This window comes from Melanotaenia boesemani, chromosome 6, assembly GCF_017639745.1.
Source record: "Melanotaenia boesemani isolate fMelBoe1 chromosome 6, fMelBoe1.pri, whole genome shotgun sequence".
Lineage (NCBI taxonomy): Eukaryota > Metazoa > Chordata > Actinopteri > Atheriniformes > Melanotaeniidae > Melanotaenia > Melanotaenia boesemani.
Window position 1 is genome coordinate 30,731,828 of NC_055687.1, and position 17,127 is coordinate 30,748,954.

Below are 17,127 nucleotides of genomic sequence, written 5' to 3' on the forward strand. Positions count from 1 at the left end.
TTCCCCTTCAAAGTTTTTTGGCAACCAAGTCTGGTTTCTTATCTTTCCCTTTGTATCAGGTCTCAACAGATCATTCAGTTCAGCTTTGTCCTGTCAGAGCTAGAGCATGCTCATATAAAACAGTATGTAGCTTACATTTTATGACTTCCTGGTAATAGGGGAGAATGCTTTTAGGTCTTTTGATACAGATCCATTTTGAGTTCATTTTCTTAGATTGTGGCCAATTGTGCTTCACAAAGAAGAATATAATGAGGTAGTAGAAAATCTACTTTTGAACTTCCCAGGATTATTTCTTGTTGACTTATCAGTCATATCAATTTACAGCATATAAATTACTGCTCTTATATGATGCTTTTATTTGGCTTTCAACAACATGAACTCCAATGTTTGCTTCTTCAAATCAGAACACCAGGAATTATTGTACTGTTTATCTAAAGCTTCATTACCCTATCAAACATTTACATGTCAGCAGTGTGCAGTCACACAAAACATGCACTTTACATTAGTTCACTGATGCCATGCAAGCTAGAGTTGACTGTACAGCTTATACTGTTTGTGTTTCCAAGCTGCGGACCACTGCCTCTTTAAAACCCAGCCGAGCAGTCCCAACAGCGCTAAAACACAAACCACATGCACATCTGCCTGTGTGCAGATCAGGTCTTCCTCTTTCCATCAAATGGACTGGATACTAAGAACGTCTCTTCCATCATCAACACACATATCCTCCTTTTTTAAAAGTCCTTTTTTGTTTAAAGTTAAATGAAGGTTTTAATTCTGGTTGTTGAGTCTGACAAATGGTTGCTATGGAGAGAGGCTGGAGTGAGGCACAAACCACACTTGGTTCAGCAGAGGTTGTTTTGCCTAGTCGTTTGCTTGACCCAATGTTCTATGTACCACTGACATCTCTTAAGACACAAAAAGTTGTTTAGTCACATTTGATGTAAGTTATTCTAATTTCCTGTCATAACTGAGTGAGTGTTCACTCATACATCATAGTGATTCTGTTTCTAAGTAATTCCCCATTCTGCAGGGATTCTGTCCTTCAGTTTGATGGGAAACAACTCGTTATTGTCTGTGAAATAAGACCCGGCACAAATGTATACCATCTGCCCCAGTCTGACCATTAAGGGAGCACAGTATTTGTGATGCACAAGCCTTGAACTCAGCACTTTAAAGGATTTTGGTTAGGAATCCCCATAAGTTGTGTTCCCATCCAGCTGTTGGTATGCATTTTAAAATGACAGCTGGTTTGCAACAATAGAAAAAAATGTTTGTAAGCCTCTTTACATGCTCCACCATGCCAAGAATTTGGACTGAAGTATAAGTGGCACTAACCATTTATCTAAATAAACAGACGATAATTAATCTACAAACAGCAGAAGATGGAAATAATTTTTTTTACAGGTTTTCTGAAAATGTCATTTACATTTGTCATAATTTTGGATGGAAATCCTGGTCAGATTGTGCCATTGTCCCTTTGGTCAAAGTGAAAATTGTTTTTTTAGTTTATTTTGGTTCTCAAAAACACATAAGTGGGCAGAAAACTGCTTTAATAATGCACCTACAGTAGAAATATAGAAAGCTTCTGAGTGCTTAACACAGAGGGCGTTCATGAAGGTTTTATAAAATTTAATGTATTAATTTGTATTCTTAGGCAGGCTTTTCTTAGTTTATGTGTAAGGTAATATAATAATAGAAACACAACGAGAATAATTTCAAGGTATCTTGTGAAGCCTTTATGTAACATGTTTTTCCCTTTTTAAAATCAGTAAAAAAATGTTGTACTTGAAGGCTGAAAGGTTTCTGGGTAGAGTTACATCCTGGGCACCAGAGTTCATTTCCTATCTAATAGAGTTAATTTTACACCTAATTTTGTTTCTCTTTAATTTGCTTTTTTACTTTCCTTTTGTTAGATGAAGGCGTCTAAACCACCTGTTCAAGTTTCAGTATTTTAAATGACTCTATTATAGATGAGGAAACATCACGTCTTGTGCAACATCTTCACCATATTAGAAATATATTCTGCTAGTTTCTCTAGCCACAAATGTTACAGTCATAAAAAAACTCCAACTATTTAAATATGTCACATTAAGTTTTTATTACAAGGCAAACACTTAAAGAACACTTTAAACCAAAGGATCATACTGGCTGTCTCTAATGAGGTCAACATAACTAATTGGTGTATAAAAAATCATCTAAGATGACCATCTGACAAGCATGCATAATTAATGCAAGGTTCACAGGGTTTAAACTTCTCTTTAAAGCACTCTGTCATTGGGACATTACTATTACATTACATGCATGGGAAAAGGAGCATGACCAACATAGAGTCAGCAGTTAGAGTCACACTCATGGACTGTTTGTAAAGTGCATGAGGACTCGAGGCTAACCTACTGTCACACTGTCAAATAAAAAAGGTTCTGATGTTAGTCATATGAGTCTGCACATTTACCAACTTCCCTGCAGGACTTCATGGTTTAACTAGTACACTTAGTTAACCAAGCATGGACTGAAATCCACCAAAAGTTCATTGATAGCTACTTGGTGTTATTATTATTTACTGTATATTTGTAAAGTTATTATTACTATTATTATTATTATTATTATTATTATTATTATTATTATTATTAATAGCAACAACAACAACAACAACAATAATAATAATAATAATAATCTGTACACGTGTAGTAGTACAAGTTCCTCAGGTAAAGCCAGGACCACAAAACCCTTTTCACAATTGCAGCACCTACAGGTTGACTTTGGCTTCAGCAAGGTGTGTATTTTAAGTTTCTTTCTCATGAGTTCCTTTGTTTTGCTTTTAAGTAAATGTGTATCCTTAGTTTTTAGCTCATTCCCTGGGAAGGTGACTAAGAGGGGACTGGAATCCAAAGCAGAATTGGTAATGGAAGGTTTCTTCCCACTGTACTACTTAGTCAACCTAATGTCTAATTTTAACTTTTTGTATTGTCTTGCAGGGCAGCCTGCTACTGTTTTTGTTTTGTTTGTTTTTATAGATATTTCTCATTGTATTTTGTTTGATCCTGTTCGGGCTTCCCTCCTCCCTCCATAGTTTAGAAGCGGCTGGTGCTGCCTCTGGAGTTTTTTTAGTAACTAATTTTTTTAATTGTGAGCCACTGTTGGGGATCTGGCCCTTTGTTTATTTGTGGTTATTGGTTGTTTTATCACTTGGGGCTTGCGTGTGTGTTTGAGTGTGGGGGAGCATTTGATGATTTTCCTTTTGGTTTTTAAGTTAAGGTAGGCCCGCTCCCCACCAGTAGGCTTGATTTTTTTTTTATAGCCTTTCCTAATCTCATATTTTCTTCTTTCAGAGTATCCAGAGGCAGTACCATGGCTAGTGAATGCAGTTTAGGACTGAAAATGGATCTGTTGAAATAAATCACTTGTATTGAATGCTACCCCTCTGCTCATGTTTGTTGTACTACCTCGTGTCACACAGGCATAGTTAATAGTTTTCCTGTAGGAGTGAGTGTGCATAGTTCATGCTCCTGACTGGTAGCCCATCCAGTACCCCACCTCTTGGCTGCTGCCAGCTGGGATATTCTCCACCTCACCTGTGACCTTCAATAAAACGTAATGAATAAAAAAGCACAAAGTTGGATTTTGGGATACGGACTAAGTGCCAATTCAAAAGGTTCTCTTTCCTTTACATACTGAATTTCCTCCAGATTACTTGAATGGTTTAACAATATTCAGCACTGTATTATATCCAAATCCCTTTGAAACTTTCTTTAACATTTAACAGTTCAATGGTTTTCTCTTATATACGCTGAGAGCAGGAGAGCCAACCCCCATATTAGCTGCTCAAAGATTCAGCCTCACATTGATGCTGCTTCTGTCCTAAGTAATGGTTCCTGTCATGGTTCACGGTGCTGGTTCCTGATTCTTGTTTAGTTTTTTTCTGTTTTGGTTTGTTATGCCTTGTTCTTGGTTTATAGTTTTGGTGTTGTGTTCAGCTTGTTACGATTATGATTTAGGTTTTCAGTTTTGTCATGTTTAGTTCAGTTTTCCTGTTTTCCCTCATGTGCTTAGTTCGCTGTTCCTGGCTCGTTACTTCACCTGGTTTGATTTCTCATTCACTTCACCTGCTCCTAATTATTCCCTCTGTCTACAAATAGCCCATGGTTTTAAGTTTGCTCTTGTCAGATCCTTATGTGGTCCATCCCCTGTAATGTTTGTTTCCCTGTTCCTGTGTTTTTGGGAAAATAGACCCTTTTTATCTGCACCAATTCTGCCTCCTGCCTGATCCGCCTGCATTTGGGTCCTCACCTCAGCTCACACGTGACAGGTTCCAATCATCTGTTGACATCCTAATTTTTGGAATGTCTGAAATGTTGAGTTGTAAAATCAATCAGTCAACCTTTATTTATATAGCACTTTCACATTCCTACTTGGCACTTGGCCTAATGATCATGCTCTCTGGAGTAAAAGCTGATGTAAAACGATGAGTTTTTAAAAGAGATTTAAAATCATTCAAGGTTCTGGCAGACCTTACAGAAAGAGGAAGTCTATTCCAGACTTTAGTGGCTACTGAGGAGGAAGCTCCCTCTCCCTGAGTCATGAGTGGAGTCCTGGGAACTACTAACCTTGTATGATCTCCTGACCTCAGAGCCCTACCACGACGGTGATGGTGACTATTTAACATTTAAAAGTCAAAAGTAAAATTTTAAAAGAAAGTCTATTAACAAGTTCTTTACATCATCCAACCACCATCACATTTTTGTTTTTTGTTCTGTACATCACGTAGATACATTTTTTCTTAGCCAAATGTCTCATTTGTAAATGAACTGAATAGACATGGACCTCCACCAATAACCACCTATATTCATAAAAAAATAGCCATATTACCAGGGTATTAAATAGAGGAGACTAAATGAAATCCAAATAAAAAAACAAAATTCTGTAAAAATGGTTGTCATTCAGAGGCACACATTCCTGGAACAACCTACCTGTAACCATCAGGGAAATTAAAAAATATTCCTCATTTAAAAATAATCTTAAGCAATGGTTAAAAAACACCAACACCATGTATAACACTGATGTTTGTTGTTATTATTTGAGATTTTTATACGTATTCCTCTCTAAATGCCTCTTTAATCTGCAACCTTTGGATGTAAATGTGTGCTGTTGTCCTTGTCTTATATTCTGTTCCTATATTATCTTATATATCTTATAGGTTGTCCATGTATTTTGATATTCTATGATATGTATTTCTCTTCCTGCTTCTGTTTCCCTGCTGACACTTTATTGCTTTGCTCCCCTTTCTGCTTGAATCTTACTGCCAATATTCTTATTTTTCTACTAAAGAAATTTATGGGCAATGGCTCTTGGATATTCATTAATAACTGGGATTGTATTTTTTGGTAGATTTGGTTGGATGCTACTATTTTTTTTAAGACTCTTACAATCTTGTCAGTGTTACGTCAGCATGTCCTACAAATAGCAGAAGCCTTGTCTACAATTTCTCATGAAGCTAAAGCTAACTAGCCGCAAGATGCCCCCCTCTCTCTACAAATGACTATTACAAACTTCTACAGAAGATCAGCATGCTGGAAACAAAGATTCAACAGCTTGAGGTGAATGTGAAAGTAAATGCATTGTGTGGAAATGATACAACTTTACTATTAATAATAATAAAAAACTAAATAAAAAAACAAAAACAAAAAAACAGCAGACAAGATCTTGCAAACACACAGCTAATTAGCACAAACATGGCTGGAAAACAGGAGGACAGTGTACAAATAACTCTTCCACTGATAGTCCTCCCTGGAATGCTCTTGTTGCAATGCCGAAGAGTAAATAATCTCACAGGGAAATGGGAGGACAAGCAACAGGCAGAGCCCAGTTTGCTGAGATTAGCGATGAGACTGGCTGATCTGCTCTGCAATCCAAGTACCTCCTCAACCCCTCTCCCTAGCAGTCGTGGCCAGATGTTCAAAGGAAAACTAACAACAAGTCTCCTCTTCAACAACCAGACATGCAACTACAGAACAGGTTTGCTCCAGTGCAGCAAGATTCTGGATCTACATCTGATGACCAGGATGAAATCTCCCTATACACCATGGTAAGACCAAAGAGCAACTCAGAAAGTAAAAGGCGATCAGATGCCTCCGATCAGAGGAGGAATGGAAAGATTCAGCAGGCTGTTTAGTCTGAATACATGGCTGTCGGCTGCATGTACCACACATTTGACAATACCACATTTATTTAATTTCTTTTATTTCTTCAAAGTTTGCTTTTTAATGCCCTTGTTATTCCTTCCTGTGCTCCACTATAATACTTTTAATGTTTTATATAAAGAACTTTGAATTGTGTTGTACATAAAATGTGCTATACAAATAAATTTGCCTTGCCTGGCCTTGCTCATGATATTGTATTTTATTCCTTTAAGTGCATATACCTGGCTAGGGACAAAAGATGGAAATTAGTCGTTGTTAGCTAGTTAGTTAGTTAGTTAGTCAGTTTTTGTTGTCATTGTAGAAATGCAGTATTGTCCAACAAAAGTGTAAGGTGCAGTTCTTTCAGTGTCAATATGAAGGTATAAAAAAGGATAAAATACAAAACAAATAACCTACATTACCAGTTGAGGAGAAAAAAAGAGTCATAACTGTATATGAATGTGTGAACACATCTGAGAGGGGCATCAGGGTTAAACATGAAAGAGAAATGTATTTCAAAGAAAGAAAGGTGTATACCTGAAGGCAGACGTTCCACCAGTTAGTGTCCAGGGTGTGAATAACCCTCTCAATGTTTTTCAGACAGTTAAGGTTGAGTAATTCTTTAAGAGAGGGGTGAGGGCAACCAACAATCCGCTGGGAGACCTGTATAACCCTGTGCCACTCTTTTTTCTGTGCTGCTGTGCAGCTGGAGAACCATACACAGAGGCATTAGGTCAGTATACTTTCCACTGCGCAGCGGTAGAGAGACATCAGCAGTCTCTCAGGGATGTTATTCTTCCTGAGAACCCTCAGGAAATAGAGTCTCTTCAGGGGCCTTCTTAGTGAGCTCAGTGGTGTCGGTCTCCCATGTCAGGTCTTCCCTGATATTGACTCCCAAGAATGTATTCTGGAAGTCTGTTACCATCTCCACACAGGCCCCATTGATGGTAAATGGTTGAGCACTATCTGCCTTTTTCCTAAAGTCCACAACTGGCTCCTTCGTTTTTGCAGTGTTGAGATGCAAGTTATTCCTTGTGCACCACTCTGACAGCTGCTCTACCTCATCCCTGTAGGCACATTTGCACCCCCCCCAGACGAGTCCCACCATTTTGACATGATTAACGTACTTAACAATGGTGTTACTGTGGCGGGCGGGAGTGCAGTTGTATGTGTAGAGAGTGTAAAGCAGGGGGCTCAGCACAGCTCTGTGGGGAGCCAGTGCTGATGCTGATGGTTGTGGAGAGGTGAGGGCCCACACACACCCTCTGTGGGTGGTAGCTCAGGAAGTCTTTGATCCAAAGGCAGGTAGAATATGGAAGTTCAATGTCTAACAGTTTGTTTACCAGTCTGTGGGGGAGAATGGTATTGAAAGCAGAGCTGGAATAGCTCCCTTTTTGCTCCAGGTGGGGCAGGACAGCATGGAGAGCGGTGGCCACAGCATCCTCAGTAGCCCTATTGGCTCTGTAGGCAAACTTATGTCGGTCAAACATGGGGAGATGAATGAATGTGGTTCCATCAACACAGGGGTCAATGCTGCTGGCCTGTATTCATTGAAATATGGTGATCAGGACTGCAGTAAACTCTCTGGGAAGGTGGGTCGGCATTTAACAGTCACACACTCCAAGTCAGGACAGCAGTGGCTGTCCACAGTCACTGTATTTGTACACCAGTTGTGATTTACACACACACACAGTCCACCTCTATTGCGCTTACCGGAGTCACTGGTCCTGTCCTGGTGCTGTGCAATGTTGGCTGATAGTGGAGTCTGGAATCAGTGGGTGAAGCCAGGTTTCTGTGATCAGTAGAACGCAACTGTTCTAAACAAGCTTATTTGTCGCAGCCTGTGGCCTCAAATTATTAATTTTATTGATAAGGGACTGGTATTGTTAGGAAAACACTGAGAATCATTGTTTTAGCCTTGCTAGCGGGCCAGCCTTGCAGCCTCGCTTTTGCTTTCTTTTCCTACACTGCCTTTGTCGTACGTCCATAGAGAATGTAATCCACAGTGAGCCGGGTCACCTTGTTATGTCCGCTGGGATGTTATAGGAGTGGAGAAACTCCGGTGTAACACTTCTCTCGGAGGCAGGGGGCCACTTCTCTGAGTGTCACTGTAGCCCCATTTGTAACCCAAACCAGTGGCCTCCTATCTATCTGCACAGTCAGCTGTATGTACTGTCCTTCATCTCCATCCAGCTCTTTGTTGTGCATCTGAATTAATCTTGCATTGAACCAAGAAGCACAAATCACTATTTTCTCATCACAAGAAGATAAATAGCTTCTGATAATTACTAACTTGTTTCGGAGCATGCAGTTAATCAGTTCAGACATTATCTCCAAATTAGAAAGGTGTAGTAGAAAAATCAGTTTACATTAGTACTTTAACCATCTGTCTTATTTCACTTTATCTTGTGGAATGCATGTGCAGCTGCAGTATCTCCATCCAGACAGCAGGTTGTTTTGTTTTTTTTTTTCTTTTTTTTTTCAGAGAATTTATTATTATAGTAACAGCCTGCAGTTATAACACCCAGCCAGTAGCTTGCAATGGCAGATTGACCAAAACCATTAACACAGCTTGATATCAGCACCACTCTTAGTTTTCCCTTGCTCTATTGGCCACATATTTCAACAGTCTGAACCTGCCAGGTAGGACTTGTGGCATAGCTTTCATTCTTCAGCCCTTGACAGAGGAAAATGCTCATAAAAATACGGCACTTTATCCATATTCAGTTCCCAGATGTGTCAGATGTGCCATTGATCAGTGTCACTGACAGCTCTAAGAAGGAAGGCTTATTTTTTGCAGAGAGTGAAGGAGTCATTTGAGGTCAGTGGGGGGGGGGGGGGGGGGGTATGTTAGCAGTAAAACATTTCACCTTCCTGAAGGCTGATTCAGAGCACTTGCATTTGAGATATAAGAGCAGCACGAGTGAGGGCTGATGATTGTCGACTTACGCCCCAATATCAGTATAATCATGCTGGAGGAGTAAATTAATTGATTATCATTTAGATTGTATATATGCTTATCTTAGCTGCTGCTCTTGCTGTTTGATTCAGAATGTATGCAAAGATATTTAAAAAATCTAAAGCATGCCCTGTAGTTTCATCTGAATGAATGTGTTAGATGAGAGATTTGGTGTATTTGCACAAAATTACAGACTCTGGAATGCTCCTGCTAAGAATGTCTTCATCACGCAGCGCCAACTTTCCTGAGTTGCATTTCAGAAGAGTCTGGCGCTGGGCTGCAAGAATGCATCCAGTTCAAAAGAATGTCACATTTCACCTGATAATGTACTTATCTAAGGCCTCATGATAAACGGAAGGTGCACTTATCAGTGTTTGTTGCACATGATCATGATGGATATCATATTATTTGCAATGTAAACAGGATTTGTTTGTTTGTTTGTTTTTTTTAAAGAGTTTGGTCTCTCACCAAAGGTCACAATTTCTTTCAACCCTAAACTAGCAGTTCTGATCTCAAAATTTTAATACTTAACCAAGGTCACAGATAAATGCACAAAAACAGTGGACAGAATCCACAAAAGGCAGAAATTTGGGTGAATAAGGCAACACTAAGGAAATTGCTGCTTAAAGTCACACTACTGAAATTTGGTAGATTTTCACACTGAGGTTTTCCTTAAAGATGACTAATCCAGCATCCTGTCTCTTTGAGTTCTGTCCAGCCAGTAAAGTTCAGTCAAATGTTGACCCTTATTTTTTGTTCTGTCCGTTTTTCTGTCTGTCTTTTCCTTGCTTTGTCTGATAACGTCCTCTTGGGTGTCTTTTTTAAAACAACCAAGCTGTGCGTTCAAAATAGCCATTGTATTCCCATCCAGTTGCTAGCATGTAATGTGGTGCCATAAAGCAAAATCCTGCAGTAAAGTGATGCACTGAGAAGGAAAAAAAAAAGTTGTGAAGTCTGTTTCTTTCAACCTTGGGTGCTGCTGGACAACAACAGCTTAAAAAAAATAAAATGTCAGTGTGCCATCAAAGTCAAAAGAGTTTTAAAGAGAAAAAAATTAAGTAGTGTAACTTTAAAGTGGTCAGGTTAATAAGGTAATGTTTGTCCTTGATGTCAAAGTTTTTACCACCTGGTGTGATGCAACACAGTTTGTATGTCTGTACAACCCAGTCTGACAGCAAACCATGAAGATGTCAGAAAATCTCCATCTGCTGGTTCATGTTCACAGATGACTTCAACAGATTTTTCATGTCACTGCACAAAAATAACAGCATGAGGCAACACTGTCACAGCATTTCATTACAAACTACCTGCTGCATCACATTTAACTAGAGAAAAAGTCCACATTTGGATGTTGGAGGTATTAGTTGTTACAGCTGTTCCTAAAGAAATCAAACAGTTGTTCAGCCTTTTTATTTGATATTTTAACTCAATAACTTTCCACTTCATGCTTTTCCACATTAACCACGCCAACCTCAATTTTCCAACCAGTCACACAATTGTTCTCAGATTCCACCTGAGGAAAAAATTCTGCCCAGCTGATATGTTGAAAACAAGCTGTAAGAACTCACAAAGCAGGCCCAAATTAACTCGGCAAGAACAAAATTGCTTCACTTTGTTCTGCCGAGTATGTAACAGCCTTAATTTGGATGAAGTAGGTATGTTGAAAAAAGTTTGAGAAAGTTGAAAAAATAAAGATTGAAAGTGAGATAATTGAATCTATATTCATCAGATGACTAGAAACATAATTGGCAGTATCACTTAGTCTTACGTGTAGATAACTGGCTTTCTTCTTAACAATAGTGAAAGTTACCAGAAGCTACCAAAGTATCCTGGGTTAATCATGTCTACTGGTTTCCAATGAAAATGCTTAACTTCTTGGATAATAACGTGAAAGAAAAATGTGCACATGTAAACTGAATTAGGGGAAGTTTCACATTTGGCCGACTAAACTGAGCCTCTGTAAAACACGGTGAATGAATGTTTCGTGTGGGCTTCAACCTTTCCTGCTTTTTAAAAATCACTGACAGCTTTAGCTCTACAGTCAGATTCTCAAAGCATGGAACCAAACCACAGACTCCTGTCACTGCTGTGCTTTTCCTCCAGTAAAACAAACACACAAAAAGTCACCTTACCAGTTATATATTCAATTTTGTCCATGACTCTCTAAATGTTTATAATTTTCCATTTGGAAGCTTTGTTTTTGTTTTGGTATATTTAGCCGTCCCTCATCCTGGGCTAGGTGCCCGCTTGAGAGACAGTCTCTAATTAGCAAAGTAGAAATACATATTTAGAGCAGTGTGGCTTTAGAGTCTCTCTTTATTTAAATCACCAGGGAGAACAATGGAGGAAACAATGGCTGCCTGCACCAAGGAAGGTTTTCACTGCACTGTCTCAGGTTGGCGAGTTACTGTAATGCAGGTCCACTCACAACAGAGACAAAAAGATTAATTTTTTTTTCAGTGAAATGGAAAGCATGAATACCTCTGGTGTAAAGTCTGGTAAGGATTTATATTAAGCAAATGTCTGACACATCTGTTGCATCAATGATAATGAATCATCTTCACTGATTATTATTTTTGGCTGCTCATCATTAAGACAAGTGCTTGTTTCCTTTAATCATGGCTGACATGAGGGATGTAAAGCATAATAACAGACATTTTATTAACCAGCCGCTTACATTTTCCTGGGGCTGTGCTGATGAGTTGAAGCTGTTTTTCATACCGATAGATGTTTTAGGTTTGTGTCCTTCATGGAGGCAGGACTAAACAGGAAGTGTGGGCAAAGTCGAGAGAAATTTCCCTAGACTCTCCCGCTGAGACTTAAAAATGAGACTTGAATCCAGCCTTGACAGATTCTCTTGTCTGCGGTTCCTAAATGAGTGGAACTGTACTTCTGGCACACTATAATTTAGATAATTAATTCACTTCAATTTTAATTTCTCTGAAAACTATTCAGATGCTGAGCAGTAAATGATACCCCATATGAGAGTTTAGAGTTCATCCTGAAATAAAATGGTGTCAGACCGTACAATGTTTTATGTTCCATATGTATGATACAAATACACATAAACACAGGTCCCTTTTTTATTTTGAAGAACCATTTCCCCCTCCCTTTTTGCAGCATGAATAAAAATTCCTAAAGTATCTGCAAAGCAGAGATACCAGACTAAGAAGTGATCTGTATTAAAACCTGCCAAATGTGGGTAAAATTAATTTTTTGGAGGGGGTATATGAAATCTTACTGTCCAGTGTGGGAGGTGATGAATGAAGCATTTATTTTGGTTATTTATCCTAGTAGTGGTATTACTACATTTCCCATTGATACTATTCCATGAGGTGTCATGCAACCAATGTCTTTGTGGTTAATGTAGCATTGTTGTTTTTAAGGCAATACTGCCTGAAAAAAGTGCTGCTGAATGAGGAGTGAAATTTAAATTAATTGACATGTAGAAGGAAAATAAATGTGTTCGTCTGTGAAGAACAAGGCTGGTTACAAGAAAAGAAACGAATGAGGGGTAAATGTTGACGATAAAAGAGGAAGTGAAACAAAGAAAAAGATTACATTTAATACAAAATGGCTACACCTACACATAAAAAGTGTTTTGTTGATGGGACAAATAAAGGTGGAAACTTTGAAATACCAGAAACTGCCCTAAGTCAGCCTGAATATATTTTCTTTATTATTTATTTATTTTTACTTGACTTTTTCTTTTACTTCTGTTCAAATATTCTAAAATGTTGAACGGCCAAAAGTGTTCTTATTTAAGTAATGTCAATGAAAAGAAGTCATCTAAGGTCAAGTTTAATAAAATCATTGTATTTATGTTAAGAGCAAAAATTACTGTTCCTGTATGGAAAAGATAACATTGATAACAATGTTGTTGTTTGGCTTTTTCGTGAACAATGTCAGTAAAAAGAGTTCGAAAAAGCATGAATGATTTTTATGAAGTTGTCCGGCTTAGTTACCCTAAAAAAATTTGGGAAGTGGAAATTCTGAATGGCTGCTAATTTTAGGAAATTACCAGCCACACTGGCTCAGTTCAGTTCATTTAGAGCCCTGAAGGTAAACTTGTATGCAACTTTGCTGCTACTTTCAAATAACTGTGAACCCCTTATTGTTATCGTTATTGTTACAGTTAGCCTTAGGATCAGCTCATGCCTTAAGTCTTCACACTTTATTTATTATCACTGTGCAATGTTTTTTTTACTGATAATATTTGAATAATAGTTTGAGCTGATTAGGAGAACATTGCTTTGGAAGTTTGCTTTCAGATACTTAATTAGTTTCAGATATGTTCATTTTTATTGGTAGTTTTATCAGATTGCAATCAGTTTGCAATAATCTACGTTTTCTTTTTTTTCAGATATTTGTTGGGCCTGTGCAATTTTTATGTTTATTTTTAATGGTTACTTCAGTGTTGAAAAGTCCTGTCCTGTCTTCACCACGGAACAGTGGGAAACATTCCTACATTGTTGTTGGGATTTTTGTCTTTTGAGTGTTGTTTTAAATGGCAAATGAACCAATTCTGATGCCTCCATTCCAGAAAGGAGCTCTACATTAATTTGCAAATTTAAGAAATCCTATTAGCAGGGTTAGCATTAGCCCTAGCGAAGCTTGGTCCACTATTGACGTGTTAACAAAGAGGTGATCTGTACATATTGTTCTTTTTCAAACCAAGTAGACAGCAACACACAAACTGGGTTTCAAGCTAAAAACCCCAGTTTTTTTAGTCTACACATACAAAAAAAAGGACATCTTCACCCTGGAACTTTTCCAAAAAAGTTTGGTATCAGTCACCTAAAAACTGTGCTGGATACCCAGACAAAAATATGCAATTTGCCTCCTTTAGACCATATAGACTGATTTTAGCTTCTTGGCTATAGAATATGTCATATTTTGTTTGGCTTTTTTCTTTTATTATCTCCACTTTACCATTATCATGCTTGAACTTGCACAAAAATCATATAATCACTTACAATATGAAATATGCTTGATAGCACATCTACAAAACACATTTCGTCCTTCAAAATCCCAAATCTGGTTGCTGTGCATCCATCATTCTTAGATGAAATGATTAAAACTGAAACATCTCATGTTTATCTCTCAGTCACTTGGCAAACAGACACATGTTCCAGATGTGTTGGAGTAAACATACAAGTAATTTGGCAAAACCTCACTCTAATCTGCTTTCATAGGTGGTACAGACACACCCTCTTTCTGAACATGAGCCCAGCCGCTGACCATCCCTACACCCAAGGCAAATATATTTGGGAAAATAGCTACAAATTCTGTCTTACAAATACATGTGTATTTACATTAAGTATTTATTGATGTTTTTATTACCACCAACAATTTTAGGGGAAAGATGCATAAAACTGTGTGTAGTTTATTGGCTACAACTGTGCATGTGCACATGGGCAGAAATAATTGTATGAATTCTTTTTGCAAGATTTATAAAAAATATGCACACATCATTCAGTTACATGAAATTTACTGATCATGTGCACTTGCTGGACACAGCCTACACAGCCTGCAGGAGACAACATTAAGTGGAGATGTTGATCAGAAAGCGGATGGTGATACACAGATCGATCATAGTATGTTTGCTGTCTTATATTATTCAACTATTTTGTGCTAGAAAATCACAACTCTGAATAAAGGAAACTATCTTTTAGCATCCATTAGTGAGGTCTTCCCAAGCAATTTAGTCAACCAACATCCATGTCTGCAGTTTTGTAGAGGGCCCACAATGAAAGTATATTATAAATATGAACAGAGAAACAACATTATATTAAAAAAAACAAAACAAAAAACAAAACCAAAACCAAAAAAAAAACAAAAAACAAAACATCACTATTACAAACATCAGTTTTTTTAAATGGAAAATTATGTTTTCTGTCTGTTTCCAGCTCAACAGGGTTACGTTACTATAAAAACTAGCACACACATGGTCTGAAGAATGAATTAGGTGCACACATTCTCATTACACTTCTTTTAAAAATACCAGTTTGTGAGGAGGTAAAGATATATGCATGTTTTGTAAGAGTTAAAGTGTACAGTCTTTTAACCAATAGTTTAAATTGTTTCATTAAAATTTAATAACCTGTTTGTGTTAATGCAGCATGGGAAAAGAAAAAAGCAATAATGGGTAATATTCACATACTTAGTGCTCATGCCAGTTGATAAGTCAAGTTATACATGCCTGCATGTGATGTTGCAACACTCTTATTGCTGCTGATTCAAGTTGTTTACATCAATAAAACTTATTTGGGCCTCCCCCAAAATGAGGACAGAAGAACACTGTACATACACGCATGTCCAAGCTCTTCACTTTTGGTAATTATTTATGGATTTCAGTGATACCGTGTGGTGTTTACCATAACCTAGATGCCACAGAAGCTTATGTTCTGTGTTTTTGGTCTGATTTATAATACACCTGAACTGAGAGCAGCTTGTTTGGGATGCTTTAAGATCAAACATAACACCAGGAAAACTACTATGTCGAACAATGCCTCTCAAACAGTCCTAACTCTGTTTCCTCCAAAACTGTAAGAAACATAGTCTCGTCATCACATTATCATGAAAGTTCATCATAAAAACAGTCTGGAAACAGTCTGGCAGGAGAATGGACACACACACACACACACACACACAGAGTCAAATGTCACTTATTCATCTCAAGTAGAGCTGCTTCATCTCAAACATGCTGCAGCTTTGTTTATGCTGTCATGACAGCACAGATTTTAAGTTCTCAGGTTTCCGCTTTTGTGGAGAACAAATGTTTTCTGGAATGAATGAGATCATATGAATTACATTATGTTAATTCTTTGTTCTTTGTTTTGTGGATGTTTAACTTACAAGTGATGAGGAACATTTTTAGGTGGATAAATATCCATGTGACTGCAGTGTGTGTTTTATTGGTTTGATAGTAAATCACTTGCTCTACAACTTTGATTTCCAGCTGCTTTTCATTTAGCATCATTATCAGGTCAGATATTCATCTGTGAAATATTTGTCAAATAATATATTTTGGTTATGACTAAGAGAAAAGCTAAATACACAGGAGCTGGTTGCTCACAATACATCCACAAAGGAACTGTTACATTAGGCAGTGTGTTTTGCTAGTTTGTTTTCCTAAAGACTTTATTTAGTAAGTCACACGTGTGGTAAAAATTCGCTTTCTGTGGCTTCACTTTCAGTAGCCTTTAGCTTTGCGCTCTGTTTGAATTCCTCCTTTATTTCTCCAGGGAAGAAGTTCAAACTTTTCTAAATGCAGACATGACTAAGCAAATGTTGTTCTCCAATGTGAGGATAAAGCCACAAATAATTCCCTCAGTGTTCTCCCTGGAAGGAAATGAAATAGTGTTCAGGTCAGTCAAAACTAAATATTTGTATGTACTCGCTTACAGTAAAAATGAGCAAATTTCAGGCACAGTGGCGAATGGTGATTAATCATGATTATTCATATATATATATATATATATATATATATATATATATATATATATATATATATATATATATATAAACCTTAGAACCACCAGAGGGGTTATTTTGACACCCTGCCAACACAGCATAAAAATGATAAAGGTGGTGTTTACAGAGGCCATTTTTTGCTCCCTTTTAATCTCTTTTTATCATTCAGAAATAGACAAAGCTTGCAGCTTGGGATGAACACTGCCTCTTGTCAAGGATGTCTACTCCTAACTTGGTCGTATTGTAGTAAGAGGAGCTAATCATTTTTCCCCCATCTGAGTCTTCCTCATTCATTTTTTGGAGCATAGCCAAAGCTTGTTCTGCATTCATTCTGCTGCATTCTTGGTTTGTCTGTCTGTCTGTTAGCAACGTAACTCAAGAAGTAACAGAGAGATGGACAGATTTGAACTGACATTATCAAGTGTTTACATTCTGGGGATGTCCCAGATCACTGTCTGAGACCAGGAATTTTTTTAAAAGTATTCTTTACTCTTACAGCTTCTAAATCAACAATGC

At 37.7% G+C, this 17,127-nt stretch overlaps 1 long non-coding RNA gene across 1 annotated transcript; it reads left to right on the forward strand.

Moving 5' to 3' along the window:
• Nucleotides 1-2,714: 2,714 nt before the first annotated feature.
• Nucleotides 2,715-16,736, forward strand: LOC121642237. The gene is made up of 3 exons (XR_006010861.1): nt 2,715-2,773; nt 2,848-3,201; nt 16,726-16,736. It is a non-coding gene; the product is annotated as an uncharacterized LOC121642237 (long non-coding RNA).
• The last annotated feature ends 391 nt before the right edge of the window (nt 16,737-17,127 follow it).